We start from the raw sequence: 26228 nt of genomic DNA on the forward strand, positions 1-26228 counted from the left end.
GCTTAAGATAAAGGTAAGCAGAGAGGTAGCACATGCTGTTAATCCAGCACTCGGAAAGGCAGGTCTCTAGACCTGATCTAGATTGAGTTCTGGGACAGCCAGAAGTACACAAAGAAACCCTGTGTGTGTGAATGAATGAATGGATGGATGTGCAAATTGGCATGTAATCTATGCTCTCTGGTGCCAACCTCAGGGTCCTGGAATTTTGGTCAATAGGGAAGAAAGAGGCAAGATGAGTCCGTGAATAGGATGAACCAGGGTGCAAAGGTAGAGACTCAGAGACTCACCAGAGTGCGGCTCTGTCCTCACGCTAGCCTTCCAGGCTTTGGGCCGCTGCTGCTCAGTCCTAGAGGAGCTGGCATTGCCACCAGCACATCAAGAGTTAACATCTGCCTGCTGCAGAGGCTCAGACCTGCCAGTAACTCAGAAGCTGAAATGTGAGATGTTGGATGTCAAGGGCAGGACTGGGGAAGGCTGAAGGGAGAGGGTTCCCTGGCAGGAGCCAGAACCTGCTACTTGAGCTTTGGTTCTTTGGTCCAGGCTCTCCATAAAGCTGCCCCTCCTGCCTCAAGCTAGTGTCTATAGCACCCACTTAGGGCAGTTCATGGTCCTGGCCGGTATCCAACCATGTTGACCACGGGGTGACATTTCCATACTAAAGATCTGTAACAGGAACAATGGGCTATTTCCTGCAAGACTTAAGAGGACAGGGACATCTCAAGGGTTCTGACCTCAGACCCAGACTTGAGACCCCTGCATATTGTGCAGAACAGAGACATAGGAAATCTCCCAGGCAACCAAGTCTCTTGCTAGTCGAAATATGAGGATCCCAGGCCTGGGTGCTGGCATACCTCTACACAAGGGTGCCAGGCATGATGTAAGAGCCAATTAGCCCAGTGGCTTCCACCTTCCTAACGCTGTGACCCTTTAATACAGTTCCTCATGTTGTGGTGACCCCTACCATAAAATTATCTTTGTTGCTACTTCAGAACTGTATTTTGCTATTGTTATTAATTGTAATGTAAATGTTTTTGGAAATAGAGGTTTGCCAACAGGGTTGTGATCCACAGGTTGAGAATCACTGAACTAGAAGCATAGCTGAGCATTGGCCTCCATTCTCCCAGATAATCCTGAGTCCACCTGTGAGTGGAGACTGTTATTGATGGAGAATGGGAGTTCAGAAACTGAACACCACACAGCCAGTCAGCTGGCAAGACTGATTTGAAATTGGGCTTGTTTGACAGGTGGACTCATACCCACCATACCACAGTACAGGAAAGAACCGGGTGGAGATGCTGCTTGCTGTCCACTCGTGGAGTAGACAAAGGTAGGGGAAACAGTGGGATGCCAAGTCTTTTTTTTTTTTCTTTTTTACCCCCCCCCCCCCAGTACTGAGGAAGAACCCACAGCTTTGCTCATACTAGGCAAGTAAGTGCCTTACCACGGAGTGACCCCCCTGTCCTGTCCCGTTCCTTTGGTGACTGGAATAGAATGATCTATATATATGGGAAATGTGGGTCTATGTGCTCAATCAAGAAGGTAAGGAGTGGATGGCAGCAGCCCTGAAGAAGTGGTCAGTGGTAAACAGAGGGGCCTAGCACCTATCCTTATGGGCTGAGAACAGCATCTAGACTCTAGATTCTAAAAGAAGCTGGGAAATGCCTGGCCTGCAGGCCTGGGGAAACTATTGTGCAGCAGGAGGGAACCTTTCACCCCCTTCTACGCCTCTTGGGACAACAGGTACTTTCTTTTAATTTTTATTCTTTTAGACAGGTTCTCATGTTCATGCTGGCCTGAAATTCAATACATAGCCAAGTATGACCTTGACTTTCTCGTTCTTCTGTCTCTACCTGGCAAGGTGTATAGGCACAGATCCTCACCCCCCAGTTTGTGCTGTGCTGAGGACCAAACCTGAGGTTCTGCTCATGCTAAGCAACAACTCTACCAGCAGAGCCACATCCCAGCCCCACGGATCACTTCTGAGCAGCTATCAAGCATCCACCTATAGAGATCACAGACGTTTCTGAAGTCTGAGGTTACATGGACCTGTTTAAAAAATCAGTGACATTTGCTGCAGGGTAGCACTCTGCCAAACAGTGTTGAGAAGGATCAGAAATGCCTTCATAGGCATCACAGCATGGTGACTCAGAAGGTCTCAGCTTCCCTGCCTGGCCTGCCTCACTCCCTCACAGCAGCATCACTGTCTTCTTGTCTGTAGATGGGAGGGTGCTGCCCGTGAGCAAACTACCATCTTGTTTTGTCTCTGAGACAGGGTTTCTCTGTGTAGCCCTGGCTCTCCTGGAGCTCAATCCAGGAGACCAGGCTGGCCTCAAACTCTCAAGAGATCCAACTGACTCTGCCTCCAGAGTGCTGGGACTCCAAGTGGTGTACCACCGCCACCACCTGGCCTAGCTGTCTTTTAGCTCATTCTCTCTGTCTCTGTCTCTGTCTCTGTCTCTGTCTCTGTCTCTGTCTCTCTCTCTCTGTCTCTCTCTTTCTCTCCCTCCCTCCCTCCCTTCTTCTTTCTTTCTCTCTCCCTCCCTCTTTCTTTTCTTTCTTTCTTTCTTTCTTTCTTTCTTTCTTTCTTTCTTTCTTTCTTTCTTTCTTAAGTTTTTCCTTCCTTCCTTCGTTTTTTCTGATTTTAAGACAAGGTCTCACATAGCTAAACGGGACTGGAACTCACTATGTAGCTAAAGATGACTTTGAATGTTTGACCCTTCTAAATGCTGAGATTACAGGGCTGGAGAGAAGGCTCCGTTAAGAACATGGCCTGCTTTTCTGGAGGACTTGGGTTCAGCATGGCAGCTCGCCATCATCTATGACATTGGTCCCAGGGAATGCAGTGGCCTCTCCTGGCCTCCTTTGGCGTCACGTACATGTGGTGAAAATACCCATCTAGTAAGCATAAATTTAAAAATTACAAAAAACCCACAACAAACAAACAAAAACCATTATAGGCATGTGCCAGCATGCCAATTGTTATTTTTTGAAGATTTATTTATTTTTATGTGCATTGATGATTTGTCTGCATGTATATCTGTGTGAGGGTGCAAGATTCTCTGGAACTAGAGTTAAAGACAGTTGCGAGCTGCCATGTGAGTCCTGGGAATTGAACACAGGTCCTCTGAAAGATCTTAATGGCTCAGCCATCACTCCAGCCCCAATTTGTTTTATTTTATTTTAAAAGATTTATTTATTTATTTATTTATTTATTTATTTATTTATTTATTTATTATGTATACAGTGTTCTGCCTGCAGGCTACATTATAGATGGCTGTGAACCACCATGTGATTGCTGGGAGACCTCTGGAAGAGCAGTCAGTGCTCTTAACCTCTAAGCCATCTCTCCAGTCCTAGTCCAACCTTTTTTTTTTTTTAGTAAGTCAGGATCTTGTGAACATATTCAGGTTGACTTTAAACTTTATTTGTGGTTCAGGAAAGCCTTGACTTGGCTCCTCCTTCCTCAACTAAGAGCTACTGGGGTTTTTTTGTTTTGTTTTGTTTTGTTTTGTTTTGTTTTGTTTTTAAAGGCAGCACTTCTCTGTATAGCCCTGAATGTTCTGGAATTTGCTTTTGTAGACCAGGATGGCCTTGAACTAACAGAGATCTGCCTGCCTCTGCCTCCTAAGTGCTGGCATCAAAGGTGTGTACCACCACACCAGGCTAACATTTTATTTATTTTTTTAAATTTGTATGTGTGGTGTGTTTGGGGTGTGTGCACATGCTCATGTGCAGGCCAGAGCAGAATACTGGGTATATTTTTTCATTAACTTTTACCTTGATGCTTTAAGTAAGACAGGCTTTGAACTTGAAGAAAGCTTGATGTTTTGCTTAGGTTGGCTGGCCATTGAACTCGGTTCATCTGTCTCTGCCCAGAATCCTGAGAGAAGGGGACACACTCAGCCAAGCCCAACTTTTGTCTTGGGTGCTGGGAATTTGGACTCAGGTCTGTATGCACTGTCAGGGTTCCCTAAAGGAGCAGAACCAATTAAATGACGGTTAGATTGGCAGTGTAGACAATACAGTCTGGGTAGCCCAACAATGGTTGTCTTCATATGGGAAAGGCTGAGAATCCCATAGCTGCTCAGTCCATGAGGCTGATACCTTAGTCAACCTGACTTTGTAGGATTCCTGGATAGCCACTGGCTTTCAGTCCACACTAAAAGCTGAGTTCTTATGCGGTGTTGGAATGCCATGGTATAGACAATGGGCCAGATGAACTCACAGTCACCCACAAAGGCAATGAAGCCAAAAGACAAAGCTTTTCCCTTACATCCTCCTGCTATCTGAAGTGGCAACTGAAGACCCCACCCACATTTGGGGTGCATCTTCCCACTTCAGATAGCCCTACTGAAGCCTTCTCTCACGGTGTGCCTGTCAGTTTCTCTCTTAGTTGACTCAATTAACAATTACACAGAGGCAGTGCTCTCATCCACCGAGCCATCTTCCAAGCCTCCCTTTCTCCCTGTTTAAATTGTTTGCCTTTTGCTTTGCTGGGAATGGAACTAAGTGCTGGGGAACACTCTACCTCTGAGCTAAAACTCCAGCTTCCGGGTCGGGTCAGCATTTTGAAAATTTGTTCTCATTTTATGCTTGTGAGATTTGCCTGTAGGTATGTATGTGTGCCCTTGAAGGCCAGAAGAGGACACTGGAACCCTCTGGAGTTGGAGTTACGAATGGTTTTGAATATTGAGAACTAGACCTGCGTCCTTTGCAAGAGCAGCAAGTGCTCTTAACCACTGAGCCACCTCTCCAGCCCCCAGATCAGTATTATTAAAACAAAAAACAAAAAAAAACCACACACACACACACACACACTTTAAAAGCTTAGAAAATTTGGCTGTGTAAACCTTTAATCCCAGCCCTTGGAAGCAGAGGAAAGCTGATCTTCTAGTTTGAGGCCATCCTGGTCTACAGTGCAAGTCCCAGGACTGTCAGGAGTATCCAGAAAAATCCTGCCCCCCCCCCCCCCAAAAAAAAAAAAATTAGAGAAGGAGAGAGAGAGAGAGAGAGAAAGAGAGAGAGAGGCTAAAGAGATGGCTTAGCAGTTAAGAGCACTGGCTGCTCTTCCAGAGGTCTTGAGTTCAATTCCGAGCAACCACATGGTGGCTCACAGCCATCTGTAATGGGAACTGATGCCCTCTTCTGGTGTGTCTGAAGACAGCTAGCTACAGCATACTCATATACATAAAATAAATAATTAAAAAAAAAAAAGAATGAAAATCACTGAGCTCAGATGGATGGGCTGATGACCAAGGTTTGGAGACTGAATCCTGCTTTTGCAGATGACTCCAGTTCAGTTCCTAACACCCACCTCAGGTGTCTCAGGTAACTCCAGCTCTGAGAGATTCAATGCCCTAGGCCTCTTTGGGCCCCTGCACTCATGTGTACACAGCCACACATACAATTTAAAATAGAAAAGTTTTTAAAAGATTTATTCATTTTACTTTATGCATATGACTGTTTTGTCTGCATGTCTGTCTGTGCATCCCATGTGTCTCATGCCTATGGAGGCCAGAAGAGGAAGTCAGATCCCCTGGAACTGGAGTCTGCAGTGGTTGTGACCCAGCCAGTGTTGAGAATCAACAGGTTCCCTGCAAGAGCAGCAGGTGCTAAGTGCTCTCCAATGAACCAGCTCTGCAGCCAGTCACTGAGCCGGGACACAGCATGCTCTTTCTAAAAGCATAACCTACCTTCAGCAAATTCCAGGAGGTGCTGTTTCCAGGGCAGGAAACAGCAGCAAACAGAAACGCCCATTATTTTATATGCTAATTAAAACAAGACTTAGAGGAGGCCTTTGCTCCTACAGGATTTAGACAGGGCATCTAAGAGGCTCTGCTTGGGCACTGAGTCTCCTCTTTGGAGAAGTCAGGGCCAGCCTCCTGATCCTGACCCACCAACAGCCTCCAGGTGTCCGGAGGGAAGGCAGAGATCACCTGAATGCTGATTTAGTGACCCTCATAATATATACTGTAGCTGTCTTCAGACACACCAGAAGAGGGCATCAGATCCCATTGCAGATGGTTGTGAGCCGCCATGTGGTTCCTGGGAATTGAACTCAGTGCTCTTATCCATTGAGCCATCTCTCCAGCCTCCCTTCTGCTCTATTTTTTTTTAAAGATTTATTTATTTATTATATGTAAGTACACTGTAGCTGTCCTCAGACACCCCAGAAGAGGGCATCAGATTTTGTTACAGATGGTTGTGAGCCACCATGTAGTTGCTGGGAATTGAACTCAGGACCCTTGGAAGAGCAGCCAGGACTCTTAGCCACTGAGCCATCTTTCCAACCCCAACCTTCCACTATTAAATGACCACACATGCATCTGATGTAGAAGCTCCTTAGAAGATTACCAGCCCCTCCTCCAACCTCAGGTAGAGCCTAGGGAGTTCCCAGGGGCAGCCTGGAAGGGGACATCTCAGGGCCAGGTCAAGCCTTCCAGCCCTGCAGCTGAAGCACACTTGCTGGGACTGATCTGCTTTCCTCCTGCCCACTTCCTGCCCACTGTTTCCATCAGCTTTCCTGTGCAGCCCGGCAGCCCTCTGCTGGGGAATCAGACCTTACAAAGCTCTTGGAGTAGCAAAAGGGAAGCTGAGCTGGGTGGGCCTGCTGGTGCACGCCATCTGACAGCCCAGCTGAAGCATAAGGATCCCAAGTTCAAGACCAGCCTAGGTAACTGACTGAAGCCTTGCTTCAGAATAAAAAGTAAAAAGAGGCCTGGGTGGCATCTGGAGATACAGCTCAGTTGGTAAAACGGTTGCATAGCAAGCATGAAGCTCTGGGGCTGATCCTGAACACTACATGAACTGGGTATGAGAGCACACACCTGTCACCCCAGGCAACCTTGAACTTCTGATCCTCCTGGCTTCACTTCTCGTCGCTGTATAATGAGTTTGATGCTAACCTGGGCTAAATGAAACCCTGTCTTAACTTAAAAGGATGGGGGACACTGATGGGAATACAGCTCAGTGATAGAGGGCCTGTCTGTAAGGCACAAGACCCTAGGTTCAATGCCCACTATTGAAAACAAAACAAAACAAAGCAAAAAACAAAGCAAAACAGTAGGAGCTAGAAAGATGGTTCAGTGGTTAAGAGCTTGCTGTGGGCTGGAGAGATGGCTTCGTGGTTAAGAGCACTGACTGCTCTTCTGAAGGTCCTGAGTTCAATTCACATAGTGACTCACAACCATCTGTAATGGAGTCTGATGCCCTCTTCTGGTATGTCTGAAGAGAGCAATGATGAATACATAAATAAATCTGTGTGTGTGTGTGTGTGTGTGTGTGTGTGAGAGAGAGAGAGAGAGAGAGAGAGAGCACCTGCTGCTCCTGCAGAGGACCCTAGTTCAGTTCCCAGCACCCACATTAAGCAACTTACAATTGCTTGCAACTCCAGCTCCAGGAGATCTGATATTCTCCTCTGGCCTCTTTTGGGCACCTGCACTTACACATGTAAGCACACACTCACAAATTCACCCCTGCCCCATTCACGTAGTTTTTTAAAAAATAAAATCTTAGGGAAAAAAACAAACAAACATAGGGGCTAGAGAGCTGGCTCTGCAGTTAAAAGCACTGGCTGCTCCTCAGAAGACGTGGGTTCACTCACATGGCAGCTTACAATCTTTTGTAACTCCAGGGGATCCAACACCTGTCTTCCTAGGACAGTAGGCACACATGTGGTACAAAGACATATGCATTCACATCTGCACAAAGATAGAACACCATTCACATTAGAAAAAAATAATAAAATAAGGGAAAGAGGGCCACCACTTGGGAGAACACCTTTGTAGATTATACACGGCCACAACGTAAGTCAGAGAGAGACATGGTCCTTTTCACTGTGTGTCCTCTGGCCAGGCAAATGCCAAGAGATCTGGATGCACTATCTCATTCAGTCCTGAAGGGAACCCCAGGAAATGCCGCAGATGAAGACAGTGAATTGCTTAAGGTGGAGACTAAGCTGAAGGTATGGCCCTGGTGGATAAAAGCGCACAGTTGGGCACAGTGCTGCGTACAAGCTCCTATAGCCAGTCCCACGGCCACAGCCAGCAGAGCTGAGCGCCACTCAGGAAGGCCCCTACTCACAATTTCTTGTAGCAATAAAGCTTTTGTGTCGGTGTGAGCTTCTGATTCCCCCACAGCAGTCTAATCACCTGCTTGGAGACCTCCTCAGGGATGAGTTAGGAGCTGACTCAAGCTAAGAAGAGTCCAGCCTGGGGTCTTGCTAGAAGCCACCGGAAGCTGCAGCCCTGTGATTTCACGGCCTCCCCTTTGGAAGTACTGGTTTGAGATCAAAGCAAATGAGGAAGCTGCTCCTTTTTTGGCTCTTGCAATCGCAGTTCCCGTAGGTAACGGTGCTTTTAACTCAGACTTAACCTGTCCTGTCCCTAAGCTCCCGGTGGAGATTCTAATAGTAGTTTAGGGCTTGGGACAAGGAGAAGAGCTAGGTCTTATCTCTCTCCCAGCCCCTCTGTTGACCTTCCCAGCTTACATGCGTAGTAGAAATGCTTTGTCCTCCAGGGATTCAGCTTCCAGGTCAGGTCCAAGGCAGTGGCCAGCAGCAGAGGTCTCCCTCCAGACGGAATCAGTCACTTTCCAAAGGTGCAAAGGCAGGGACACACCCGAGGCAGCCTGGGGCTTCAGTCTTCCTCTGCTATCTGCAGCCTCAATCTCCTTCTTTTTGCCTCCTCTTATCTGCCAGACTAAGCTTTGAGTTTCCTTCCCAGAGACATTCCTCTGCCACTGAACATACAGAAAACCACTGGTGCTGGAGACTCCACGAGCTTCTTGAATGACTGGCTTTCCACATCATCAATATAGGTGAGCTTGAAGGTTGTTTGTTTGTTTAAGATTTATTTATGTATGTGAGTACCCTGTAGCTGTCTTCACACACATCAGAAGAGGACATCAGATCCCATTATAGACACTTCTGAGCTACCATGTGGTTGCTGGGAATTGAACTCCAGACCTCTGAAAGAGCAGCCAGTATTCTTTTTGTTTGTTTGTTGTTTTTTTTTTTTTTTTTTTTTTTTTTTTTTTTGAGACAGGGTTTCTCTGTGTAGCCTTGGCTGTCCTGGAACTCACTCTGTAGACCAGGCTGGCCTCGAACTCAGAAATCCGCCTGCCTCTGCCTCCCGAGTGCTGGGATTAAAGGTGTGCGCCACCACACCCGCCTGGCGAGCAGCCAGTATTCTCTCTCTCTCTCTCTCTCTCTTTTTTTTTAGTAAAATTCTGATATCTTTATCTAGTTGTCTGAATATTTCTTTTTTATTTATTTCTTTTTAGATTTTTGTGTGTGTGTGTTTTTGACCATGTAGTTCTTAAACTTTTTTTTTTTTTTAGATTTATTTATTGTTATACGTAAGTACACTGTAGCTGTCTTCAGACACACCAGAAGAGGGCATCAGATCTCATTATGGATGGTTGTGAGCCACCATGTGGTTGCTGGGTTTTGAACTCAGGACCTTCAGAAGAGCAGTCAGTGCTCTTAGCCGCTGAGCCATCTTGTCACCCCCGATATTTTCTTTATATACATTTCAAATGCTATCCTGAAAGTTCCCTATACCCTCGCTCCGCCCTGCTCCCCTACACACCCACTACCACTTCTTGGCCCTGGCATTCCCCTGTATTGGGGCATATAAAGTTTGCAATACCAAGGGGCCTCTCTTCCCAATGATGGCCAACTAGGCCATCTTCTGCTACATATGCAGCTAGAGACACGAGCTCTGGGGGTACTGGTTAGTTCATATTTTTGTTCCACCTATTGGGTTGCAGACCCCTTTGGCTCCTTGGGTGCTTTCTCTAGCTTCTCCATTGGGGGCCCTGTGTTCCATCCAATAGCTGACTGTGAGCATCCACTTCTGTAAGCAGCCAGTATTCTTAAGCGCTAAGCTGTCTCCAGCCTGCTTGAAGATTTTCTTTCTTATTTATTTATTTATTTATTTATTTATTTATTTATTCACTTCACATCCTGATCACTGCTCCCTGCTCCAGATCTTCCTTACAGTCCTCCCTGACCCCCTTCTCCTCTGAGAGGGGAGAGTTCCCTCCCTGCCATCTCCCACCCTATCCCACCACCCTGGCACATTGGAGCTTAAAGATTTAGTTAGCTGCCAGGCGTGGTGGCGCACTCCGGGAGTAGGCAGAGGCAGGCAGACTTCTGAGTTCAAGGCCAGCCTGGTCTACAAAGTGAGTTCCAGGAAAGCCAGGGCTATACAGAGAAACCCTGTCTCGAAAAACCAAAAAAAAAAAACAAAAAACAAAAAATAAAAAAAAAAAAATAAAGATTTAGTTAGCACATACTAATTGAGCACCTATTGTGTGGCAAACAAGGTAAAGATAAGCCTCTGACTTTCTGATTTCATGGAGCTCTGGAGCAAGAGAGTCAGAAAAAAATCAAGTTCGTAAACAGAAAAGAATTCCAAGGGTGGAAAAAAGCTACAGAAGGAAGAAGGCGACAGAGACAGATGACAAAGTGGTAAGGGGAGAGGGGGGCATGATAGAACTCTTTGGGCAAAGGCACCAGGAGAGGGCCTGGATCCCACTTTAAGTGGCTATGAACTGGTGGGGGGGTGCTGGGAATTGAAATTGGGTCCTTTAGAAAAGCAGCCAGGGCCGGGTGTGGTGGCGCACTCCTTTAATCCCAGCACTCGGGAGGCAGAGGTAGGCAGATTTCTGAGTTCGAGGCCAGCCTGGTCTACAAAGTGAGTTCCAGGACAGCCAGGGCTACACAGAGAAACCCTGTCTCAAAAAAAAAAAAAAAAAAAAAAAAAAAAAAAAAAAAAAAAAAAAACAGGAAAAAAAAAAAGAAAGAAAAGCAGCCAGGGCTCTTATCCACTGACATTTCACCAACTCCCTGGATCATTTTTATAAAAGTTTCAATGAGATAATTTCTAAGCCATTTGATGCACACTTTATATATTTATTTATTTTGGTTTTTCGAGACAGGGTTTCTCTGTGAATCCCTGGCTGTTCTGGAACTCACTCTATAGACCAGGCTGGCCTCGAACTTAGAAATCCACCTGCCTCTGCCTTCTGAGTGCTGGGATTAAAGGCGTGTGCCAGATGCACACTTTATAACACTATAGAATTTTTTAAATTATTATTTATTTATTTTATGTATATGTATATATATGTATATACTGTATGTATATGTATATACTGTAGCTGTCTTCAGACACACCAGAAGAGGGTATTGGATCCTATTACAGATGGTTGTGGGCCAACATGTGGTTGCTGGGAATTGAACTCAGGACCTCTTGAAGAGCAGACAGTGTGCTCTTAACTGCTGAGCCATCCCTCTAGCCCAACACTATAGAATTTAATGGTTTTCAGCATAGTTACAGTGTCCTGTGCCCACAATCTATTTTAGAACATTTGTTGTTGTTGTTGTTTTGTTTTTTTGAGACAGGGTTTCTCTATGTAACCCTGGCTGTCCTGGAACTCGATTTGTGGACCAGGCTGGCCTCAAGCTCAGAGATCCACCTGCTTTGCCTCCTAAGTGCTGGGATTAAAGGCATGCGCCACCACTGCCAGGCCGGAAGATTTCCCCCAAAAAGATACCCTAGACTACACTTGCAACCCTAGTGCTCAGAAGGCTGGGGAAGTATGAGTGCTTCATATTTACAGTCTATATACAATTTCAGGCCAGCCTGGACTTGGAGTAGAACTCTGTCTTAAAATACAAAATAAAGCCGGGCGTGCTGGTGCACGCTTTTAATCCCCGCACTCGGGAGGCAGAGGCAGGCAGATTTTTGAGTTTGAGGCCAGCCTGGTCTACAAAGTGAGTTCCAGGACAGCCAAGGTTACACAGAGAAACCCTGTCTTGAAAAAACAAAAACAAAAACAAAAAAAAAAACCCAAAAACAAAATACACAAATGCATGAATAAAATGGAGAGGACTGCTGCTGTAGCTCACTTGGTAAAGGTCCTGCCTAGAACTTATGAAGCCTTGGATTTGATCTTCAGCATCACATACACCAGGCAAGGCGGTATACACCTGTCATGTTAGCATTTGGGAAGTGGAGGCGGTAGAATTGTTAAGTCCAATACCATCCTAGGTTACATGGCCAGTACAAGCCACCCAAAGAAGCATGATGTTATACCAACATATAAAACAGGGGCTGGAGAAGTGGCTCAGTGTTGAAGAGCATGGCCTGCTGTTTGTTGTTCTAGCTCTCATATTAATCACTCCGCTAATAATAATTGTATTATAATACAAATGAAATTGAGGGTAGCCTGCTCTACCGAGTGAATTCTAAAACAGCCAGGGCTACAGAGAGAAACCCTTTCTCAGAACAAAACAAACAGGGGCTGGAGAGATTGCTCAGAGGTTAAGGGCATTGACTGCTCTTCCAAAAGTCCTGAGTTCAAATCCCAGCAACCACATGATGGCTCACAACCATCTGTAACAAGATCTGACTCCTTCTTCTGGAGTGTCTGAAGACACAGCTACAGTGTACTTACATATAATAAATAAATAAATCTTTAAAAAACAAAACAAAAAACCACAAAGGAGAACAGGGTTTGTTCTTTTAAGAGGACCTGGGGTTCAATTCCCAGCACCTACATGTCAGCTGACACTCCAGTTCCAGGGAATCTGACATCTCCTCAGGCACTGCCCTTGTGTGGTGTACAAACATGTGCAGCAAAGCTTCCATATACCTGAGCAACCAAAGCACAACCAAAGCAAGCTTGGCCTGGAGGCTCACACTTTTAGTCCCAGCACCCAGGAGGCAGAGGCAGGTGGGTCTCTATGAGTCTGGGGCCAGCTTAGGGCACATGAGAGTCTGTCTACTTTTGTGTGTGCTTAAGATTTATTATTTTTATGTATGGATTTTTTTTTTCCTGCTTTGTGTGACTACTTGAGTTTCTGGTACCAGAGGAAGCTAGAGGACAGTATTGGATCCTCTGGAACTGGAGTTATAAAGTTGTGAGCTGCCATGTAAGTATAGGGAACTGAACTCGGGTCCTCTGCAATAACAGCAAGTGCCTGTAACCTCGAAGCTATCTCTCCAAAACTGAAAACAACTTTAAAAGGAAACTCTGATATCTTCACGATTCCTTCATGTAGCAGTCAGTGATTCATTCCTTTCTAAATTCACTCTCCTATCAGTAGACACAGGCCAGTCCTCTAAGACTTGATGATGTAGGACATTTGGAACCAGGTATGGTAGCAAACGCAGGCAATTCCAGCAGGCACAAGGCTGAGGCAGAAGAGTTTCATATTCAAGGACCTCCTGAGGGTTAGGCTAGCTTCAGTGACCCTACTTCTTAAAAAGGGAGGAGGAGGAAGAGGAGGAAGAGGGAAGAACAGGAGGAAAGAAGGAAAGAGAAGCAGAGAAACAGGACTTTTGCTACAAGGTTTGATGTTACAGACTCAAGGCTGGAGCTGTTAACTCAGTGATATGGTGAGAGAGAGACAGAGAGTCATAAGCAGAAGTGGGAAGATCTGATAGTTATCTTCAGCACTGCAAAGGAAACCACAGAGGCTAGCGAGATGGCTCAGTCAATACGGGTGCTCCCTGCTAAGCCTGTGTGTGTGTGTGCTTGTCTAGAGGCTGGAGGTCAACCTCAGGTGTATTTTATACACGTACCTATCATATATATGGGGCATGTGTGGATACATGCCATGGCAGAGGTGTGGGAGAACAGAGTGTGGGGTCAGCTCTCTCCTTCCACTGCTTAGGTTCCAGATAGCGAAGTCAGGTCTTCCAGCTCGGCAGCAAGCACCTTCTCCTTACCATCCTGCTGGCCCCAGCTTGTTTTCTGGGTCTCTCGATGACCTGGAGCTTGCCAAGAAGACTAGACTGCCCAGACAGCATGTCCTCAGGACCTATCTGTCTTTACCTCCCCAGTGTAGAGATCCCAAGTGCTACCAACTCTCTGATTGATCCAGGTCCCCAGCCCTCTCATCCCATCTTTCTCTCCAGGGAGTTCATGACTCTTCTTTTGTGTAGTCTTGAACCTCTTGGAGGCTCGAAAGGCACTCCTGCCTCCTCCATTCCTGGTATTACATTCTTATAGATTTTGTATTTATTCACTTTGATTTGATGTGAATGGGTGTTTTGCCTGCATGCACGTGGACCACAGGCATTCCTGGTGTTTTGAGGCTAGATAGCGGTAGATCCCCTGAAACTGAAACTGCAGATGGCTGTGAGCTGCCCTGCCAGGGCTGGGAATCACCCGTGTGAGTGAAGTGTTCCTCTGAAGAGCAGACAGAACTCTTTTTTTTTTTTTTCTTCGAGACAGGGTTTCTCTGTGTAGCCCTGGCTGTCCTGGAACTCACTCTGTAGACCAGGCTGGCCTCGAACTCAGAAATCCACCTGCCTCTGCCTCCCAAGTGCTGGTATTAAAGGCATACACCACCACCGTCCGGCAAGCAGACAGAACTCTTTTTTTTTTTTTAAGATTTATTTTATTAATATATGTAAGTACACTGTAGCTGTCTTCAGATACTCCAGAAGAGGGAGTCAGATCTTGTTGCGGATGGTTGTGAGCCACCATGTGGTTGCTGGGATTTGAACGCTGGACCTTCGGAAGAGCAGTCGGGTGCTCTTACCCACTGAGCCATCTCACCAGCCCCAGACAGAACTCTTAACCATCCATCCATCCCTCTAGCCCCTAGTGTCCCCGCCACTTCCCCACTCCCACTCTTCTTCCCTCCCTCCCTAAAGCTACTTTTACCTGACTGCATACCCTGGAGAGGTGACAGCTCTTTCCAGACAATAAAAGCATCTTCCAGAAGAAGATATCTATGATGGCTGTTTTAGTCAGGGTTTCTATTCCTGTACAACATCATGATCAAGAAGCAAATTGGGGAGGAAAGGGTTTATTCAGCTTACAGTTCCACATTGCTGTTCATCACTGAAGAAGTCAGGACTGGAACTCAAACAGGTCAGGAAGCAGGAGCTGATGCAGAGGCCATGGAGGGATGTTCTTTACTGGCTTGCTTCCCCTGGCTTGCTCAGCCTGCTCTCTTATAGAACCAAGACTACCAGCCCAGAGATGGTCCCACCCACAAGGGGCCTTTCCCCCTTGATCACTAATTGAGAAAATGCCTTACAGTTAGATCTCATGGAGGCATTTCCTCAACTGAAGCTCCTTTCTCTGTGATAACTCCAGCTGTGTCAAGTTGACACAAAACTAGCCAGTACAATGGCTTAGCCACACCCTTATTCTGTGTAGGGTGCCCTTTACTGGGACAGGTCCACAGAAGCAGTGCCTGCTCATCTTTCATCTCTGGGGATAGGTCAGTCTCTGCTCCTAGCCCTAGCATTGAGAGTGGGAAGGGAGGACTAGAGGGTCTCTCTCTGGTTGAGGTCATCTAAGTCTGGTCTCCACAGCAGGTTCAGGCAGTGATGTCAGCCATCAGTCTCAATCCCGGATGATATCTACCTATAAAGCTACGTGACCTCAGGCAACTAACTTAATCTTCCTGAGCCTGATTTCCTTCCAGATAACAAGAGAGAGCACTCACTTCCAGCTGTCTTGATAAAACAAAACAAAAACCAAACAAACCAAAACCCATAAAACACTTATCACCTGCTCAAAACAATAAGCCTTTGCATCATAAGTCCATTCTCTTTCTGCACTCCAGCCACACCAGGCAGCACTTTCGACCAAATGCATTCAGGTGGTCTGTTCCCCTGCTTCCTTCGGGTCTTTTTGGACAGGATTTCAAGTGGTTCACGTTGCCCTCAAAATCGCTACACAGCCGAGACCTTGAATCCTGGTGCTCCTGCCTCTAGAGAGCTGGGATTACAGGTACGCGCGAGGCCAGCCCTGGTTTTATGTGATGCTGGGCAGTACTTTACTACTGAGCTACATCTCTAAGCTCCTTCCTTAAGTCACCTTCTCAGCTACTCTTCCGTTTCTGTCTTGTTTCTGCCAGCCTACTGGTTGTATTTTTTTGGGCGGTGGTCCATTGGAACTGGAACCAAAGCCCCAGGGCTGTTCTACTTTTTACGCTGGAGCCGAAAGAAGGAATCCCTATGGCCTCTCCTGCAAGTCAGACTTGCGTGAGGGGGGCGGACAGGGACAGAGTGGAAGAGGACCGCGGGACAAAGCTTAGCCACACCTACGGACTGCCGCGAGCTCCTCCCCGCGACAGGCAGTGGAGAACACACAAGAGGTCAGCTCTCGGGCGCTCCCGGCCGGAAGGAGGCCTCTTACCGGCCGGAGGGGCGGGACGCCCGAGGCTAGCCAACGCCCCCAGCTGCAGGCTCTCTGTGTGGGGCGGAGCTAGCAGGGCTGGGATATGCTAACACTTCCGCGCCCAGTCGCCTCATTCATATTTATGAGCCGGTGGGGGCGGGGCCCGGCTCGCCCTCAGTGCCCCGCCCCCGGCCTGGGATTCCCGCCTCCGCGGAGGCTCCAGCCCCAGCGGGGCGCCCCCGGCTTCCGCTTTGGGGAGGGAGTTTCCACTTGGTCACGACTCAAAAATGTGTCGCGGCCGCTCCTCCCTGCCCCAGGGTGTGTCTGTGGGGTCTCCTCCTTGCGAGGGAAGGAGCAAAGAGGCTAAGGAAAGGATTGCACCTCTCCCCTGGGAAAGGACAGAGAAAACGCTGGGCAGACCCGCTGCTAGTTGTGTTGCTGCCTGTAATTAGTCTTTTCTTTATTCAGGAGAGGGGTTTCAAACTCAGTACCTCAAGCATGCTAGGCCAGCATTCTACAACTGAGCTAGACCTTTGGTTGTATTTTCCTTTCTTGTCAGGCCCCGTACCCGCTATATGAACTACCTTTTAAACCACCCAACAAGAAATCAACAATTAAATTTTAAAAGTTCACTATTTCACTGATATACAGTGTTCTCACACAAGAAGTTCAAGGACAGCCGAGATTTGATGAGATAACACAGTGGCCCTCCAGGTAGCTGGTGCTTGACCTCCCATCCCTTCATAACCAAGGCTTTCAGTAAGGCCCTCCTGCCTTGCTGTGTGCAGCCAAGGGGCAACTTGTCTCAGTGTTTAAGTCCCAGGGAAGCCAAAGCACCAATGTTTCTTATGCAAGGACAGACTTCTTAGGCAAAATAAAAAGGCAGGCGCTGGGGACAGCCAGACATTCCAACCGGCTGTCACTTCAGTGTGCCAGCACAGTAACTGCATGGGCTGCATGTCCACGAAGCCAGACTGCTGAAAGATCCCAGCCAGGGCCTTTTCTAGGGTGGAGTAGCCACTGTGGATAGCGCCACTTGCTGTGTTATTCTCCCCTTGGAGCATCCAGGGCCTTTAGTGAGAGTGTGTTCTGGGTCTACCAGACTTAGCCAGGGGTTAAGGGTATGTGTCCTGGACATTTTCTCCTTGGCCTTACAGGCACTGTATAGTCATGCCCAGGGTAGGTCTTAATTCTTACTCTAGGCCTGCTTTTTCTCCTGGATAATGGTATGAGGAACAGCCAGGGCCACTTCCAGAATAAACACTCCACCCATAGGCAGCACCAGCCCTGCAGACTCAGCAGGGCCAGCAGCAACCAACAAATTGCTGGAGTGTTGCTCACTGCTCACAGTACCCATTACAGAAGGTTAATAAGTCATCCGCTCTGTTCCTCCTATTGCCCCTTCTACCTAGGCCTTGCCAACATGGCTTGTAGCATTAAGAACAAGAGAAACCATTTGTTTCCTTATCTTTTCCAGCTGCACCTGTGGAAGTCTTTCCTTGAGCTTTCAGCTGAGCCTCCTGTAGCCCCAAGGAATCCCAGTAGACTGCTGGTCCACAGGTGGGGAGTGAGGCTTAGATATCTATGTATCTATGTATCTATGTATCTATCTATCTGTCTGTCTGTCTGTCTGTCTGTCTATCTATCTATCTATCTGCCACCTATTTATCTATCTATCTATCTATCTATCTATCTATCTATCTGCCACCTTTTTCTCCACCACTGCCTGGCTGTCTCCTGTTTTTTCAGCCTAAGGTCTCAAGCTTACAGAGATCTAGCTACGTGTGAGTGTTAATATTAAAGGCCCATTTCACTACACCTGGCTTTGCACCATAAGCCTAAAAGCTCATTCTTATTTATGTTCATTTTTATTATTCAGCTCATGTGGTTTTTTTGTTTGTTTGTTTGTTTGTTTTGAGACAGGGTTTCTCTGTATCACCCTGGCTGTCCTGGAGCTCACTTTGTAGACCAGGCTGGCCTCAAACTCAGAAATCCACCTGCCTCTGCCTCCCAAGTGCTAGGATTAAAGGCGTGCGCCACCACGCCCGGCTAGCTCGTGTGTATTTTATCATAGGTTTTATCTGCTTGTATGTATGTGCACAATGTGCATGCTTGGTGCCCTGAAACTTGAGTTGGGCTACATCAAGTGGGTGCCAGGTTTAGACCCCAGAACTTCTGCAAGAGCAGCAAGTAATCTTAATTACTGAGCCAGCATCTCTCAAGCTCCTATTTAATTTCTGTTGTTGTTTTTGTGTTTTGGGTGTTTGTTTGTTGAGAAAGGGTTTCTCTGTGCAACAAGCCTGTGCTAGTCTTGCTTTGTAGACCAGGCTGGCTTCAAACTCACAAAGATCTTTTTTCTTTTCTTTTTTTTTAGTATAGAATAGAGTTTATTAAGGGCATGGGGAGGGGAGTTAAGAGGGTAGTAGAGGCAGAGAAAGAGAGTAGAGGAGTAGAGGCCAGCCATGAGCATGGGGAGAGAGGAGGGAAGGAAATGGGGAGAGAGGGGAGGGGAAGCAGCAAGAGAGGAGCAAGATTAAATAAATTAAATAAATCTTTAATTTTTTCTTAAAAGATTTTTTATTTATTTTATGTGTGAGTACATTGTTGCTGTCTTCAGACATGACATCAGATCCCATTACAGATGGTTGTGAGCCACCATGTGGTTGCTGGGGATTGAACTCAGGGCCTCTGGAAGAGCAGTCAGTGCTCTTAACCGCTGAGCCATCTCTCCAGCCCCCTAATTTTTAAGACAGAATTTTATACTTGCCAGGCTGGCTCAAAATTATTGTGTAGCCTAGGATGACCTTGAACTTCTGACCTGGATGCCTCTACACCAACATTTCAATTCTTTCAGGTGATGCTGGGCCTGGAATTGGGTCTTCCCAATGCTAGGAAAATGCATTACCTCTGAGCTCCACTCCTAGTTCAAGGCTCACTTATGTTGCTTTGTATCATTTACACTGGGCTTCCAGCTCAGAAAAGACAGAATCTTCCTTATGCCTCTGATGTCTTTATGGCCCTAACCCTGGATGTTAACTGAAGAACCCAGTCATTAAACTCCTATATGGTAAAGGCGCTCGCTCTCTGAGCTGCTGTGAGCATGAGCAGTAATCCTTTGGGGATATGACAGTAAGAGGTTCCTCTAGACTCAGTGATCTCCTTAAAGCCTTGGTGGGGGGCTGGAGAGATGGCTCAGAGTTCAAATCCCAGCAACCACATGGTGGCTCACAACCATCCGTAACAAAATCTGATGCTCTCTTCTCGAGTGTCTGAAGACAGCTACAGTGTACTTACATATAATAAATAAATAGTTATATAAAAAAAAAAAAAAACCTTGGTGGGGCTGCCTATCCTAGCACATATAGTTGGCCTTCAATAAACAGCAAACAAACACATAATAATTTAATAATCAGTCAGGTACAGTGTCACAAGCCTTTGACCTCAGCACTTGGGAGGCTGAGACAGATCTCTGTGAGTTTTTTTTTGTTTTTTGAGACAGGGTTTCTCTGTAGTCCTGGCTGTCCTGGAACTCACTTTGTAGACCAGGCTGGCCTCGAACTCAGAAATCTGCCTGCCTCTGCCTCCCAAGTGCTAGGATTAAAGGCGTGCGCCACCACCGCCAGGCTCTGTGAGTTTTTTTGTTTTTTCCTCTTAACGGTTTCACACCCTCTTGAACTCTCTCTTCAAAGGTCTTTTCAACTTTCCTTTACGGTACTTGTTGACTATCGGTCTCATGCTGGTATTTAGCGAGTTTTTTTTTTCTTAAAGATTAATTTATTTACCAAAAACAAACAAACAATACAAGACAGATGGTGGTAGCGCATGCCCTTAATCTGGGGTCTCAGAGTTGGAGGCCAGCCTGGTCTATAGAGCAAGTTATAGCACAGTCAAGGATACACAGAAAAACCCTGTCTCAAAAAATATATATATTCATTTTTTAAATGCATGAACGTTTTGCTTACATGAATGTATATCACATGAATGCCCAGTGCCTGTGGAAGTCAGAAGGACATTGGATCCTCTGCAACTGGAGTTACAGGTGTTTGTGAGCCATATGTGGGTGCTGGGAACTGAACGCAGGTTCTCTTCAAGAGCGAGGAGTACGCCGGGCGGTGGTGGCACACGCCTTTAACCCCAGCACTTGGGAGGCAGAGGCAGGCAGATTTCTGAGTTCGAGGCCAGCCTGTTCTACAGAGTGAGTTCCAGGACAGCCAGGGCTACACAGAGAAACCCTGTCTCGAGAGCAAGGAGTACTTACTTAACCACTGAGCCATCTCTCCAGACCTCTCTGAATTCAAGACCAGCCGGGTCTATAAAACAAGTCCATATCAGCTGCGGTCACAGAGTGAGACCCTGCTTCAAAAACTAACATGCAAACAAATAAACGAACAAAAGATCTTAATAAGCAGTTTTTGAATGGATGTGGGCTGAAGACATATTCAACACATGGTTTCTTTGCTGTGCTTGTTCTTGGTGATGCTAACATGTACTGTCCCACTGAGCTAAACCCCCAGTTCAATACATGTTTACCAGTAAAAGATTAGGACACCAAATTCATCCTTCAGACATACCACGCAGTCATAGTTTGGAGGCATTTACTCCTCCGAAGGGGAAAACACGTGAATCCTACCTTGGGGGCTTACCATCTTCTAGAGAAAACACTCCTCCTTCCACGTCCTTGGCACAAGAGGAAGGATGCCTCTTTAGAGAAGGGCTCTGAGAGAGGAGAGGGCCACTACCGAGACACTAAGATCAGAGAGGATCTTTACTCATTGTTTATCATGAAGAACTCCAAAAAAAATGTCCTGACCCCTATAGTTCCTTCCCTACCTTTCCCAGTATCTGATGTCCTAGGGAGGCAGTGGGTTTCAAGTACATACTTTGGAATCAAACCACTGAGACTGCAACCTGAACTATGCCTACTAACTTTTTTTTGTTTTTAATTTTTTTGGTTTTTCGAGACAGGGTTTCTCTGTATAGTTCTGGCTGTCCTGGAACTCACTCTGAAGACCAGGCTGGCCTCGAACTCAGAAATCCGCCTGCCTCTGTCTCCCGAGTGCTGGGATTAAAGGCGTGTGCCACCATGCCTGGCTGCCTCCTACTAATTTATAAAACCTCGTTATCAATGAAGGTTGAGGTGGAGTGGGGGAGGGGGGAAGTTGAGGTGGGGGTGGGGCACACCTTTAACCCCAACACTAGTGAAGCAGTGGCAGGCCCATCTTTGAGGCCAGCTACACAGAGACCCTATGTTGAAAAACAAAACAAGCAACCACAACAAAACCACTGACTATGTCAATGTCCCTTTGCCTCAGTTTCCACTTTTGTAAAATGGGAATAATGGGAGTTACTCTTGAAGTTGTTGGGAATACAGTGAAAAATGTAGAGAGAAAATAGTACAGAGAGAGAAGTGGTCTCCTTGAGGATGGGTATTTAGGATAGAATCTTGTATCCCCAGCCAGCTTTAAAATCCAGACACTCCTAGCTCAGCCCACTGAGGACCAGCTGCCTGGATTGAGGCCTGAGTTACTTCTACACCTAATTTAGCAGTCTGTCTTCACTCCTTTTTATTTACGTATTTATTTAGTTTTTTTTTTTTCTGACACAGGCTCACTCTATGTGGCCCTGATTGTCTTGGGACTTGTTATGTAAACCAGGCTGGCTTTGAACACATTATTTTTAAATGCTGATAAAGATCTCACTTTATACATAGCCCAGGTGGCCCTGGAATTCACTATGTAATTCAGGCCAACCTCCAACTTGTGGTGGTCCTCCCAAGTGCTGGGATTTCAGGCTTCTGTGTTTAATCTTGTTGGTTTTGCAGAAAACATCCAAATTTTGTTTACTTTTTTCTCTCTCAGTAGTTACGAGGACACCAGCTAGGTTGTGAAACTGGACCAGGCTTGACATCTAAGGGACCACTTGCCTAGTTTATAGTAAGTGTACCTCCATGTTCCCAGATTGCAGTGAGGAGGGGTCATGCCTCACCACCCAGCCTTGGATTCCAGTCTGAATTCTCCCTGGGAACAAAACAAAGAAAAACACTCTGAAGTTTCTTAGGCTCAAGCATTCCTCAACTGAGGTTGTTGGCCTTTTGTCGCTAAAATGGCACAGCACCTGGTGTCCCCCAATGATACTTTTTTCCCCCGTTATCAGGGACTGAACCTAGGAACACGTGCTGAACTACTTTAGCTCCTGAATAAGCTTTTTTTTTTCCTTTTTCTAAACAGATTTATACTAACTAGTACACCAGTTTCACACTACCGATGTGCCTCAGTTCCTGTAGTCAGCTTAGGTGAGATACTGCACTAGGGCTGGGTTAACAGAATAACAGAATAACTAAATTGCAGATTCAAGATGCCGGGAGAGGGCGCTTTGCAGTCCCTCGCCTCAGACTCTAGTGATGTTCGGCGGCCCTTTAACAGCCTCTTCCTGGAAGCAAGCTTTAGGTCCCAGAGCTGGCCTTCTCCGGGTCCATCTGCCAGCTAATATTTAACCCGGCAGCACTGCGACATTATCCACACAGGGGAAATGGGGGTGGGGGGGCATTATCCCCGCCTTACTCCTGGTGAACCGACCTCTTCCTAAATCCCTTTCATGTATTAAAAGATCATAAGAATCTAATATGTGTCTTCGTTCAAACCGAAGCACCCATCATGACTACATAATCAGTTAAGAGCACTGACTACGTATCCATTTGATCACCACATCAGGAGCACCAATTATGTGCCTACCTTCGCACCAGACCAGGAGCGTGTGCCAAGAGCAGTGCCTGGGAATGGGGATGCCCCATGATCAAGATTCATGTCTTGATGTGGCTCTGGCGCAGACCGAGGCATCAAATGCCCGAATAACAGATTTCCAACCCGGAGTCAGTACTTCACCTACTGGTGATGCTGACTTTGAAGTGCCTTTTCGTTTCCTGAGTTCAAGTCCAACTTCGGATCAGGAGGGCTGTCTTTTTGAACTGAGATTTGTCACCAGACAGGTAAAAAGATATTAGGCGTGGACTCAAGACTCGCCCAAAGAAAACACTAAAGAACGCCAAGTCTGAGCTTCCCAGGAAAAGGTGGGAAACAGCTTGGCTGCGGTGTGCAAGCGTTACTGACTTACATCCACTTTTCAGTGACCAACTCATTGAACTTACTGACGCCAAGTGCGATGACCCCGGCGGCGCTCAGATTAGGGGACCCAGGTTGTCCAGGCGGATGTCACCAAGATAACGGAATCCTGGATTGGTTGTGCCAGGCCTTGTGCTTATTTCACCAGGAGGGCAACTGAGGCTGAAGACAAGGCAAAGCTGGAAGAGAGAAGCGTGGCCTCGAACCTGTCGGAATTGAAAGGCCTTTGCCTGCGCGGTCCTGGATCTGGACTGGGCGGGGAAATCAGGGCCTTCCAAGAGGCATTTCTATCACCTCCGCGGCAGCCAAGGGCCGCGGGGGCCCTGGCCAAGGTGACCCCGCAGGGGGAGGCGAGGGTCCCCGCCCCTCGCCCGCTGCGGCCGCCTCCATCTTCCCGGTCCTTGGGGCTTTTCCTCCTGGCCGGTTCGCCCGCCCCTCTCCCAGGCTTCCCCCAGGGGCGGGATATCTCGCCCTGCCCCCCGCCCCCCAGGCCTTGTCCTAGCGCTGCCCTCGGGCTGGGGGCGGGACCGCGGCAGGCGGGGATGGGGGGGGGGGGAGTCGAGGAGGACGCGCGTCTCTGCCGTGGCGGGGCTCCCTCCTTCGCTCCCCCTTCCCTCCGGTGCCCGCTCCTGCGGCCGTCCGCTCTCCTCCCCTCCCCGGGCCCAGCCTCCCCCCACCCCCACCCTCCACCCCCCGCGCACGCTCCGTCTGGCAGCTGGCGCTCCGGGCCTGGGGCCGCAGTAGTGAGAGGGGTTTGTAGGGAGGGCGGGAGCGAGCGAGCGAGCCGCGAGGGAGGGAGGGAGGGAGGCCGCCCCCCGCGCCCCTCCTCTTCGCCCTCCTCCAAGGCCGCCAGTCCCTCCTCCCACCCCCTCCCTCCTCTCCTCTCCTCCCTCCCTTGCAAAGACATCCCCGCACAGCCCGGCCGCCGCGGCCACCTTCCCTGCCCCGAGCTGCAGATGTGGCGGAGCGGCCGGGTGCCGCGCGGCGCCAGGGGAGCCCGTGCCCCGTAAGCCTCGCGCCCCGGCCCCCGCCCGCCCCGGCCCTCCCCCTCGCCCGCTCCCCGCTGCCCCAGGACCGCCGGAACCCGCAGCCGGAGCCAGTCAGCCCGGCAGCCGAGGTAGGAAGCCCCCGGGCGTCGCGCCGGGAGGACGCGGGCTGGGCCAGGGACTTGCCTGGTGCGCGGGGCAGCGTAACCAGAGGGTCGCCTCCCCCTCCCGCGTCCGCGCCTTGCTCCGGGCCATTGTGAGCCCTCGCTGAGGCCCCTGCGCTCGTTGGTTTTGCGCTCTCCCTTTCTCGCCGGCTCCCTGGCTGGGTCCTTCGATTTCACCGTCTTTTTTCTCTTTCCTTCCCTCCTTCTGTTTGGGGGCCGAGCTGAACTGTGGCCCGGCCCGGGGCGGGCGCAAACTTCACTGGGGAAGTTGGGCGTCTTCAGTAGGGGTGCTCTGCGAGGTGAGAGGGGGCCACCCGAAGCCTGGGCATGAAGTTGTATGGGGCATCTGGCAGCCACCTTTGCTCACCGGTGAGCTCGGGTTATTTGGAAGGTACCCTCCCTTTCTGGGTAAAGTCCTGCTCTCACTACCCTTAACAAGCCTTGGGGGAGGCAGAGAGGGGGGCGTCCCTTGATTCAGCACTAGGAGTTGGAATATTGTGTAGCCTTTGGTCCACTCCTGAAGGGTGGATGGAAGCAGGTGAGGGACCTGGCTGGATGGAGAGGGTGAGTGATTGCATCCTCAGGATGGGTCTGGAAAAGAGGTGACGAGGCAGGTGCATCCCCCTCCTACCAGGATGATGCTTGCACCTCCCCGCAGGCCCCCTAGGATGGGGCTGGAATCCAGGCTGGCACCTGGACGCCTTGGCACACTGCCCTACCCAGTGGGATACTCAGGCCACAGCAGGGCAGCATGCTGCCTGTCTGCCTACCCAGGAGGGCCCGCCCAGCCCAGCCAGAGGGTGGCGGGGAAGCACTGGTTGCAGGGAGTTGCCCAGCCCTGCCCTGGGGCCTGGGAAGCTGGAAGGGATGCTGGGAGGAGCCCTGGGCCCCCAGCCATCAGGGCCCAAGATCTTGGCTCTAGAGGGAATGCTTGACACCAAGGGGGCAGTCAGGCTAGCCAGTGGCCCTACCAAGACTTGAGCTCCCATGGGTCTGGCCAGGGCTAGGGCCTGCGTCTTGGGCTTCGGTGGCAGGCACCCTGCACGGCTGTCTCCCTGTTGTCCTGGCACCCAGGAAGGAAGGTGGGGTTGAGCCATGGCTAGGGAGACAACTGCTATCTTAGCTAGCTTTCTGAAGCCCCTAGGCTCAGGGAATGTAAAACTGTCCCCTTCAGTGTGCCCAGCTCTCCCCAGGCCCTGCTCTGGTGGCACAGTACCACAGCTGTCCCAGCCCCAGCCCACACATCCCTCTCTAGTGACCTCAGAGCCCTCTCTCTCTTTTCTTCCCTCTGGGCTCAGGCTGGGCCTCTCAGCTGGCCCTGGCTTGCACTGGGGGAGGGGTCTCCTAAGACACCCTTTGCTGAACTGCCGTCTAGCTCATTTCAGGATCCAGTCCCAGTGTAATATGTCCCTGTCTGCCATCAGTCAAGCAGGAGGCAGTGCCAGGCTGTGGTTTTGTGGGGTGGGGAACCCTTGGAAGTAGCCCTGTGTCTTTAGCCTTTCCCCCCTCCCCCTTCTTTCCGGAGCTACCATTAGTGCTGACCCCCTGACCCCCTATGCCTGCCTGTCCTTCCCTGTCTGTGACCCCTGACCTTTGGTGTTAAATCCCTCCAGCTGGGTCTCTCCAGCCTCAGAGTGACCCTAGCCCAGGCCCCCTGGGGCAATCTGGCTCTTGGCTCTCTATGCGGGGACACCTGCCAGCCCTCCCTCCTAGATTGGGGGTGGGTGGGAAGCCAGACAATGAGTCACCCCACTTCCAGGCACTGCTGCTTTGGGGGTCACTGGCCGTTAAGGGACTTGCTGGATCCA

General features: G+C 48.8%; 1 protein-coding gene and 1 long non-coding RNA gene across 5 annotated transcripts in view; one reads left to right on the forward strand and one right to left on the reverse strand.

Moving 5' to 3' along the window:
• Nucleotides 1-20391: 20391 nt before the first annotated feature.
• Nucleotides 20392-23707, reverse strand: D330022H12Rik. Its single transcript, XR_875867.3, has 2 exons — nt 22884-23707; nt 20392-22169 (listed from the first exon to the last, which is right to left on the reverse strand). It is a non-coding gene; the product is annotated as an RIKEN cDNA D330022H12 gene (long non-coding RNA).
• Nucleotides 23708-23771: 64 nt separating this feature from the next.
• Glis2 (GLIS family zinc finger 2) overlaps nt 23772-26228 on the forward strand; it is a 30822-nt gene continuing 28365 nt past the window's right edge. For 3 of the 4 annotated variants that reach the window (XM_011246050.2, XM_011246048.3, XM_011246049.2), the window contains exon 1: nt 23772-24387. The gene's annotated coding sequence lies outside the window, so the exon portion shown is untranslated. The remainder of the gene's footprint in view (nt 24388-26228) is intronic. The other variant, NM_031184.3, reaches the window with a different exon arrangement.

Source organism: Mus musculus, chromosome 16, assembly GCF_000001635.26.
Source record: "Mus musculus strain C57BL/6J chromosome 16, GRCm38.p6 C57BL/6J".
Taxonomy (NCBI): Eukaryota; Metazoa; Chordata; class Mammalia; order Rodentia; family Muridae; genus Mus; species Mus musculus.